Below are 10,110 nucleotides of genomic sequence, written 5' to 3' on the forward strand. Positions count from 1 at the left end.
TGAACAGTCTTGTGCTCAATTTTTTTTTATTGACTTAAGAAAATTATACAGACAGCCAAACAAAGAAGCCTAAATTAACATTGCCTTCTACCGATAAGAAATAATAACAACTATTACAATAATGAAAATACTAAAAATACATTTACTTCCCCTTCTGAACTTCTATTCTGGTTACAATATATTACTATTCTATAAGAATCTTTTATATCCTCTGCTGACCCATATATTATTTTATTTCCCAAATTCAACCTAACCCTCCCCTCCTCCCCACTGCTTCCCTTCACCTGTGTGAGATCTTCACATCATAATATTTTTTTCTAGTTGCTTTAATAAAATAGAATAACATGAAAACTGTTAAATTATAATTACTTCTTTTGTCCTTACACGCTTAACAATTGCCTATTAAGAGTTCTGCTGAATCTTTTCTTTGTAAGTATCTGGAGTGGCAGCTGTCTGGAGATGAGAAACTGAGTTAGACCAAACAATCTACTGAGCTCAGAACTGTCTACACTACTTGGCAGTGGCTGCCCAAGGACTCAGGCAGAGGTCAATGCTGTTACTCCAAACGGCTTCACCCTCTACTGAGAGAAAATGTAGGAGGTCCTTGGCAGATTGGGGTTGGGCTGCAGTGCTTCCTGGGTTTCCCAGTGCTTGGGTTGCTGCCAGTTACTGGGAGGGAGAGGGTGGGGCAGTCTGGCCACAGCCGTGATGGAACCAATCAGGTTTCTCCCGCTGCTGCATGTGCACCATGCCTACTTCTCCAGCACCTCGCCATCCCCCCTGTTGGTAACCAACAGCGACTTGAGCATTGGGAGGCCAGTGCAGTGCAGACCCACCTCGCAGGGCCCTGCCTACTGCCACTGGCAAAATATTTGTTCCCTATCCAAAGGTCTCCAACTGCAGCACAACTTGGGACACACATGTCAAGCCTCACAGTAGTAATGAGGCAGATCTTTATACACACATATTGTATGTTGAGATGGGATAGATGTCATCCTGTAACACAGGGGTCAGCAACCTTTTTCAGCCGTGGGCCGGTCCACCATCCCTCAGACCATGTGGTGGGCCGGACTATATTTTTGGGGGGGAAATGAACGAATTCCTGTGCCCCACAAATAACTCAGAGATGCATTTCAAATAAAAGCACACATTCTACTCATGTAAAACCACCAGGCAGGCCCCCCAAATAAGCCAGGGATGCATTTGAAATAAAAGGACACATTCTACTCATGTAAAAACACACTGATTCCCGGACTGTCTGCGGGCCAGATTGAGAAGGCGATTGGGCCGCATCCAGCCCGCGGGCCTTAGGTTGCCTACCCCTGCTGTAACAAATCTGGGATGTACTGCCTATGGAGAGTTTAAAGGGTGGCCTGGTATTGATTCTCATATCCCAATGGCTCTTTCTAAGTGCTAAAGAAAAAGAAAGAGAAAAATGCATCCATATCCTGTCCAGAATTATAATGAACTGCTGCTCATCTTGAGACTGGGAACACAAGAGCTGATTTATGCTTCTGTCAGCCCGGATATGTGGAAGCGAGTTCTTCAGATTATCAGACTGATCACTTCAGAAATAAATTGAGAACATGTTCTGCCCTGACAAAGACGGTATGCCGTCACCCATTTCTACACAATACTTAGAGCCTTCTTCACACATTATGATGAATGTGTGTAAGGAGGGGGGCGGGGAAGGGTGGTGCCCACTTTCCTTGTTCTTCCTATCATGCCTCTTTGACATAACTTGTGAAAGAGCCTATATAGGTACAGACCGCATGTGCGGTAGGAGACCCTGCCTTTCCTTTTGACCCCGATGGCATAGAGAGAGTCCATGGTGGAATCAAGACACATATTAAAAAAAACACGTTGTGAAAATGCTTTTTTAAAAAAGTTTTGAAAAATATATCGAAATAGCTCACCATCACCATCTAGTATCACATTTGCATAATGCACTTTACAACACACTTAAAATGTGTAGCTGAGTCCCATATGTAGAAAAGTTTTATTGTGTATGTCAGGTGTAGCCAACATGGTGCCTCCAGATGGACTACAACTTCCATCACTCCCAAGTATTGGCCATGGCTCACAGCATCTGAAGGGCACCATGTTGGTTACCCCATGATGCTGGGTTTTTCCTAGATATTATGCTGAACATGCATAGGAAGACAAAGAGAGGTCAGCAGCCACAATCCCGCTTATTATAATGTATGAAGAAGACTTGGGTGACAGACTAATGGGGTAGAATTCTGGACTGTACTACTTCACTGTACCTGGGGAAAGGTGTGTGTTACGTTTATGTTGTTTTCCAAACTGAGGGCTCCCTGCCTGAAATACCCCAGTGCCTCAAGGATAGGGCTTTGGTAAATCTTTTTTCCTGATGTGCTACTTTTCTATGGTAATTCTATGATCATTCTAAAATATATCCATCCCGGGCTGCAACCTGGAACGAGACGCTACAGAAGCCTTTCCTCACATTGATATGTATTGCAAATGTTACAGAGATAAAGACAGCTATACATCCAGCTGAGAAAGCTTGCTGGGAAATAGGTGTCTTCCATTGTTTCCAGTGGGCACCTATCACATCCCAACAACAATGGCTTTCCATGGAACGGGGGAACAGAAAAAGCAGCTTTCCAATCATTTGCATGAACCAGAAGCCATGTCTTGTGGTACACACTTAATTGAACCCTGCTTCCAACTTTGACAGCCACTTTTGAAAAAAATTAAGAACGAGGTGGGTGAGTTCCCAAATCAACTTCCAAAATGCTGCATTATTGGTTTTTAAAAAAACAAAACAAAACAAAACCCTTGAGAGGATATATGAAGGAATACCATGAAGCAGATGCATATTGAATACTATATAAAATGGCTCTCGGAGATGGATGAAAATGTTACACAGGCTGTAAGGGAAAACAGCCTGCCTTTCTCTTGCAGTTTGGCAGTGTTAATCTGACATGTTTTTCATATAAGTGCCTTTGGAGAGAACTGAATTACCGTTCTGAGCAATTGCAGTCCATGGCACCTTCCCGACACTTGCCAGACTAAGAGCTGCAATTGCATGAAAATGACTCTCCATTAATAGTGAGCTTTGCTCCCTTCCCAGTGGCCCTGCTTCACATTCCAGGCTGTAGCAGCTACTGGGGGACCTCAGCACCTGAGAGTAATTGTGCTCTGAATTGAGTAACTCCCCCCCCCCCCGCAGTTGCAAAGCAACTGGGTCAACAAGTTTTACAACAGCACAACTCTTACATACTCTAAGCACTGATGACTCCATGTCCTTTTTATTTCTGAAACGTCTTTTTTTTAATGCCAGTCAAGTTTTACATTTGCATGCGAACATGTACAAAGCAATCCACTTTGAATTATTCATCTTCACACTTGCCATGCCTTTCACATTTTCTCATTACAACACAGAATCTTAATAAGCAACAAATAACAACTAAATTAGCTTTCAAACAGCAACACAAACTGAAAGATGAAGCCTAAACCAAATGTATATTAGTGGAATTCAAGAAGGAAAACCAAATGTGTATATGTTTTGAAAAACTGCATGCTCGTTTTCCCGTTTCTACTTCTTACAGTAGCTGATTTTGATATGTCAATGTAGTGTGTCTTCCATAACCTTGATAGCAGATATTGCTAGCTCAAAAATATTTTTTTCATGTTTTTCTTCATCTTCAAGATTTGGATTATTAGTATCAAGTATCTGTTGCCATGTGCATCTTCTCAAGAGATAAAAGGGGGAAAGCCATAGCTCAGTGGTAGAACATCTCCTTTACATGCCGAAGCTCCCAGAGTCGGTTCCTGCCGTCTCCAGGAAGGACTGGGAATGCCTCTGTCTGAAACCCTGATTTCCTGTTAGTCAGTGTATATGGACCAATGTTTTGACTCAATATAAAGCAGCTATTCTATGTTCCTAAAAGTAAGCTCTATTGAATTCAATTGTGCTTACACCTAGGAACCAGGGCATAGGACTGTTAAGTGTAATTGTTTAATTGTACATTGAAATGGACAAAAATATATTTATATGCTCTGTATGTGTATTGCTAAAGTGGCATGGAAAATTCCCTTGAGCTAAACCAAAGAGCTCTCTGAGCACCTAGTGGATTGATAATTAACTTAGGATGTATCTCTGCTAGCTGTCATGTGGTGTTTAACCTTAGATCACATGAGTAAGGTATGCAGTTGCAAATCACTATTATGAGAGAGCTTTTGTTCTCAAGCCACTGAAGACGAAGGCGACCAAATGTGCCTCTCCTGAAAAAAGCTCAAGACTGTAATTAAGGCTATGGAGAGAGACAGACCTTTGATTTTAGGTCTGTTTGGAGTTATTTCATATTTGTAAGAAGCTGAACCTGTGCTTGGATAAGCACATGATTTTATGCAATTATTTGGATATCTCATTCTTTGTTTCTGTTTCGGAACAAGTTCTGTTGTTAAAGCTTTGAAACCGTATTTTAGGTCTGGACAGCTTTTATGCTAAGGAGTCTGTTTTTATTCAACCTATTGCTTCAAGCTGTGCAATATTAATATCTACAATAAGGACCGCAGTCTCAGTTTCACTTTAGATTTGAATTTATTCTTTTTACAGCAAAAATAAATATTCATTTATTTAAAATTCATGTCTAAGGCTTTAGGACTGTCAGAAAGGTGAAAACCACAACTCCTTGGAAGAAATTAATTTCCCTATTCTGCTTTTAAGACCCTTGCTCTAAATCAAGAGGTGGACATTCACACACATTGCATTAACATTCCTTGACTAAGTTTGCTCATTAGCTTCCTTGGTCATTGTGGTTACAATGACAAAAGGTATGTCTGTTATGGGCAAATAGATTCACAACTCTTACACAAAGCCCAGAAGCACGACCTATGAGGGTGGACCATGTTCCTGCATATCAAAACTCTAAAGCTGAAGGTGAACTGGCAACTCTGCCCTTTAACTAATGTGCAGATGTAAGTCAGTAAAGCTTCCACGAGCCAGCTTAAGTCATCACCCATGCACATCCACCTGGGAGATATTGGTACAAGACAGGTTTCTTTTGGAGCATCTTAATTCTCTGACACTAAAAACCAGCTGTGCCCAAACAAGAGAATAGCTCAGCTTAAGATGGGTGTGGTGGGAAGATATGGATGCAGCAATCTCAGCATCCAGATGGTGACTAGACATGCCTGCAATAACATTGTTTCACAATAATTATTTGGGAATGCATCAAGGTGCTGACTGCAAACAGTGCTCATGTCATTAGATTTTAACCCTGGAATTTAGGGTTCTGCCCATTTAAGGAGTCGACTTATTCATCCATCTAGCACCACATTTTAGTCCTAGGCCAATGACCTTCTCTCTTTTTGTCCTATTCCTTCATCCCTAGGATGCATTAGGAGATCAGCAAGAGCTGCTCTTTGCCTGTAAATAAGGCCCTGCTTTTGTCCAGTAGGGCCCTAGGATGCCTGGGGTGTGAGATCAGGCCTCTCTGTGAACAAAATGGTCCCAGGAGATTCATTATCTCCCAAGCACTCAACCGTCTCTTTCCATTCACTGGCTGACGTGTGCAGCAACGTAAGCCGAGAGCAGGGACATCAGTCTATCTTATTACACAATAAGACTTGGTAATTGTGTCTCTTGGCTTCCTTGAATTAGGATGAGTTATCTCTTCTCAACTCTTACCTCTTATTAGGTTGAAATTAAACAGCCTTATTTATAAGAGCCGCCTCACAGGCACAGAGAATGTCAAAAGGATTCCACTGTCTCCACGCCTAGGCAGAAAACCCAGGAATTATTTCTAAGGCACTGATGTTCTGTTTTGCTATGGGGCTGAAGCAAGGAAAGTGCCAAGATGCCTCAGGGGACAGTGTCTGGGGTGATTAAGGCAAGGAAGTTAGCAATATCTCCTGTGGTGTTGTAGGATATGCGCCATTTTATGGAATCATCCATAAGCTATGCCATATATTGAAGAGCTAGGAGGAAACTGCAAAGCTGTGACAAATGAAGGATTTTGTCAAAACAATTCAAAGAGGCGTAAAGGGGGTGCTAAATAAAAGGCTTTAGTAAGTGTGACATATTTTATGGATGGTCCATTTTACATGAAGCAGAAGCAGTTAAGAGTCAAGATGTGACAAGAATTAGACATAGGAGTAATCTATGGCGCCTCCAGCCGCCCTTTTAAGTGTGCATTCTCGATGATTTGTACTCATGGCGGTATCAGGGCAGTTATACACAATCCCGCTTTCAATACTGTTTGTACCTGCAAAAGTTTCAGGGTGGACATACTGCTTCATTTCCAACAAATGTGTGTTCTGTAACTTCCTACTGAAATTCTGTACCTTTTAATACTACCAATGTTTCAGTTTAATTTTGCCTCACTTTTGAGTATGACAGATTGAACCACCACACTGTGCCTCATTGTTAGAAAGCAACTTACTATCTTTTTAAAGCTGCTTTTTGACTTAAACTTATACCAAGAAAGTCGGGATAACCCCAAGAAAAGGAAAAAGCTCTTTTCAAAAACAAGCTCTACGCTTGTTTGTTGTTCTTTACAATCTCTGGAAGCCCTTCCACTCTTTAAATATTTTTTTTTTAAAAAAATAATCTGTGGTGAAGTTAGGCAATCTTGGACTTCACAGTCTCATATGAGGGCCCTTCTTTAAATGGCAATGTGTATTACTTCATGTACTTCAAAATGTGTAAGTCGGTCTTGCCTAACTTGGGGGCTTTCCCTCCCAATCTGCTGAGTGAGGCCCTGAACTTCTGTCCTGATGGCACCACTGACTGTGCAGGCCAAACAGCATGTGATTCTGAAGGCTGCCTCAGCCAACCTCTGTGGAAATGCCTTCTCTTCAGTACCAGAGTTTGAAGGACTCCCCCTCACCACTGCCCTTCAGAGAATATAATTTTATGGCAGGAATTCATGGTTCTGGGCTCTTGTAGAAAAATATACCATAGTCAGAGATAGATATCTAAGCTGGCAAGAGATTTATAACAAACAAAGAAAAATATTTATCTGGCAGAGTGGTTTTCAGCCACTCCAATGATGCAGAGAGGACACAATATTTTGCCTTTTGTGGGTTGCAAAGTCTCCTTGTGAGTTTATCTTTAGATGAATTTAGTCAAGCCTCTCCAGAGAGACGGTCATGCCAGGTGATGTGCTTGCTAACCCGCCTGGTGTTTGGCTGCTGATTTCCTAATCATCCAATTTGCCAGCTTGGTAATGTGTTTATTGCTGATTAGTTCTGACTCAGATGTCTGCTGTTCTCTTTGGGGGAGAGTCTGTGTTCTTGAGAATGATCCTGCTGGCTTTACATCATGACGCAAACAACTTTACAAAAAGGTCTGTGAGGGAGCTCTGTACTACACCTCTGGATCAGAGATAGGGCTAAGTCATAGTGGTGTGTTCTGAATATGAGTTGAATGCATACTCATAGCATTCAGCTGGTTGAAGTGACTGTGATCTGTGTTGCCCTCCTTGCAACTCAACACACATTTATCAATGGTAGCCTAAGCACATCTGGAGGACCACAGGCTCCCCAGCTCAGCCCAGGAAGACTGTACTATCTCATTCTGTTCTATCCATAGACCAGACCAGAGGTGTTGATGTTCAAGCCAGCCTGCAAGACACATGCTCTCTAATCCCAGGTGCAGGAAGGTTCAAGAATATCCAGGAATCTGATCTCACAGCAGGTACATTGGCATGCAGGTCTGGGGATTGAGCCATCATTTACAATGATCTAGATTGAGGGAAGGTGATATCAGACAGTCCCAGAGATTGAGCAATCCATAAGGCAATGGCAGTCCAGTGTAGTGCAGTCTCTAGAGGGGTCAGACTAGGACCGGGGAGATCCAGGTTCAAGTCCTCATGACACTCAGCCACAAACCTTTTGAGGGAGCTGCTGTTTTTCAGTACAATCCAGCTCACAAGGTTGCTTTGAGATTAAAAATAATAATGGTTCATGTATGCAACTTTGAGCTTCTTGGAAGGCTAGCTGTGGTAGCCATAGTAGTCCTTGGCAGGTATTTGCTTTGACACCTTGGTTCTAAATTAACCTGAGGGGAACTGAGGAAGAGAAGTTCCATCAAAAGCAAGCTCTTTTGATGGGTCAATTGAATTCTCACCATGAGTTCTTATGAGCCACTAAGAAAAGGACTAGCTGTGGTAGTCTCATCAGGCATTTGCTTAGACACCTTGGTTCTAAATTAATTTGAGGAAGGCAGAGAGAAGCTCCATCATAAGCAAGCTTTGGAGAGAGGCAGAGACCAAGGGTGTGTTCACATTGCTGCCTTACAGTGCAGCACAGTTGTTTTTCCCCTGAGGTGCTTTACTGCTCTTCCGCTCCCCACCAGCTGTTCAGTATAGCTTAATTAGTATGAGGTTCATTTTTGTTTGTTTACACAAACAAATTAGTAACAGCTTAAGGAATCCAATCAGCGTGAAGCTGGTTTGAGAAATGAGACAGTACAGGATACATATGCATTTTGGATCATGCTGTGTGAATATGGATTAAAAACCCAGCATTGGAGATGCAGTAAGTGCAAAGCAAACAGGAGTTGAATGTGGTCCAAGAGTAGAACAGGACTGTGCACTTGGCTTCCTCCCATTTTGTTATTTCCCCACTCTCTCCCCTTCCTCATTCAAGCACCCTTTTGTCTGCCCTTATACTTCATTACCAATATGGCTCTGCCTCATTGTGTGCTTTCCCATCCTTAGTGCCTCTTTGCTTATTGAGGTCTTTATGCCAGCATGTGTCACCATGGCACTGGAACTAAGAGGCCTATGAAAAGCTCTTCCAAAGAAATCATAGAAGGGAATGGATGGAGAGAATGCTGTGCCTTATTAGCAAATGAAGAAGAAGAGAATATTGAGCAGCCCCCCCAAAGAGATGAGACAGTCATCTCTCGGTAAAATTGGCTTAGGATGAAAAGCAAATAAAGAAACACTTGGACATTTTTATATCAGGAAGCCAAGCCACTCATACCTTTCAGAAGCATTCAAGAGAGAAGATAAGCTTCTTCCTGAGAACGATTGCTATTCTAGGTGGTTATTCATTCATTCATTCTTCATTTATAGAAACTGGAGATATTGGGGTGGAGGGACGGGGTGGGGGAAAGAAAAATAATGCTCTTATATTAGTTAAGAGGCTGGAAAGCAGATGCCTCAGGGGTGAAGGACAAATACTCATTTGGAGGGGATGAGACTATCAAAATAAGTGGAGTGGCAAAAGTAAGAGACAATGCATGTAAAAGGGTGTGATCTTTGAAGGACCTGGCTGAGGTTGGTTGCTTAGGTCTGCCTTGTTCTCCAAACAGAGGTGGTCCCTATAATAAATCCATGCCCTAATTATAAAACAGAAGATGACCCTCTCCCTGTGTACTATGGGAAGGGCTCTTCTCCAAACCTTGCTTCAAGTATCAGAAGCTTGAGAATCCCTTCTGATCAAGTGTTGGAAACAAACAGTGGAGGCCTAGGTTCAATTTGTGTCAGGCCATGAAGGTGCCAACCTTTTCCAAGCTTGATTTACCCTCAGAGGCTTGTTGTGATTGGGGCAGGAGGGGCACCTAGAATCCCCCTCATTATATAACCCCATTCACTATAAGGGGGGGGGGAGCACAGCAGGTGTTGAAGGTTGGTCTATAGATGTTTTGGTTGTTTAAGCAAATGAGAGGTTCCAACTCACAGGCTACCATTTCAAACAATTACTAGGCAAGGAGCCAACATTTGTCCATGTAGCTCAGTACTGTCTAGCTACACCCACGTTCCCCAACCTGGTGTCCTTTAGACGTTTTGGACTGCAACTCCCATAATCCCTGTCTGCTGGCCATGCTGTCTGGAACTGATGGGACTTTGAGTCCCACAACATTGGAAGGGCCACAGACTAGGGAAGGCTGGTCAGCAGAAATCTAGGATCTGCAGAAGTAGTTTTTTCCCCATCACCTACTGCTGAAGTGCTTTCACTTGGAGATGCCCAGATTTGAACCTGAGTCCTTCTGAAATGCAAGCCATTTATTTAAAAGGGAGCAGGGAACTCAGCAAGGATTTATTTTTCTTTAAATGGGTTTTCTTGAGCTTTGGGTACTTATGTTGTTGTTGTTTTTTGCAAATAAAATAAAGATTTTGTTCATTT

The sequence above is a fragment of the Podarcis raffonei genome, chromosome 2 (assembly GCF_027172205.1).
Source record: "Podarcis raffonei isolate rPodRaf1 chromosome 2, rPodRaf1.pri, whole genome shotgun sequence".
NCBI lineage: Eukaryota > Metazoa > Chordata > Lepidosauria > Squamata > Lacertidae > Podarcis > Podarcis raffonei.